Raw genomic sequence first — 1001 nt, forward strand, 5'->3', positions numbered from 1 at the left:
TATTGAATTTCCAGCCTCTTTCTTACATGAAAAGTAATTCTATGTGCACATTGCACAGACACTAATGTAAAAAAGAAGACTAGGATAAGTTCCTATTAAAAAAATAACAGATAATTGGAGAGTTTGGAAAAACATGGAGGAGTGAGAGACGTCCCGAGAGAGAGAGAGAGAGAGAGAGAGAGAGAGAGAGAGAGAGAGAGAGTCAGTCTTAATAAGTGTTAAAATTCTACTGCAGACATTTTATGGAGTCTATAAATTGTTCAGAAATAAAGCAAGAATTAATGTGGTATAGTTTAATGCCATCCAGTTTTCTTTTAGAAACATTCGTAATAGTCATTTTTTATGCTTTACACTGTGGCTTTTTGATATACTCCTCAGACAGCTCTAGCATTATGAGTGGCTTTGGATCTGATAGGCTTGAAACTGAAATCCAATTTTTTTTCCCAATAACTTTGTAGCCTGATGAAAAATAGGCATAGCATGGATCCTTCAGATCTAAGTTAATTTTTATCATTAAATAAGCCATATTTGACTAACCAATCTAAATTAAACTCTCTCATAACACCCTATCTTCTTTTTCTTTTCTTTTTTTTTTTAATGCCTACAGCACCTGGTTTTTCTAGGTGGTCTCTCATCCAAATACTAACCAGGCCCAATCTTGCTTAACTTCCAAGATCAGACGAGATTGGGCATGTTCAGGGTGGCATGGCCCTAGAATATCCTTCTTTTCTTAACACCAATCACATCCTCTAAAGAAGTGGACTAGGGGTATTTAGTCATATAAGGTCTGTTACATGCAATAGACTTTTTTCTCCATACAAAAGATTGTGTTTATTTTGCCTATTACCATGTCACCAGCCCCTAGAACTGTGCCTAACACATAGAAGGCCCTCAATTAAGACTTTTTCAATAAATAAATAATAACTATCAGTGTGGATTCTTTTCCTTTTTTCCTCATCCAGTATTTTTTGTTAGAGACCTTGCTAACGTTTAGGTACAGG

At 35.4% G+C, this 1001-nt stretch overlaps 1 pseudogene; it reads right to left on the reverse strand.

Annotated features, from left to right (window-relative positions):
* Positions 1–598: 598 nt before the first annotated feature.
* On the reverse strand, positions 599–717 carry LOC112476777 (annotated as a pseudogene).
* Positions 718–1001: the final 284 nt, after the last annotated feature.

Source organism: Pteropus alecto, unplaced genomic scaffold (genome assembly GCF_000325575.1).
Source record: "Pteropus alecto unplaced genomic scaffold, ASM32557v1 scaffold112, whole genome shotgun sequence".
In the NCBI taxonomy this organism is placed as follows: Eukaryota; Metazoa; Chordata; class Mammalia; order Chiroptera; family Pteropodidae; genus Pteropus; species Pteropus alecto.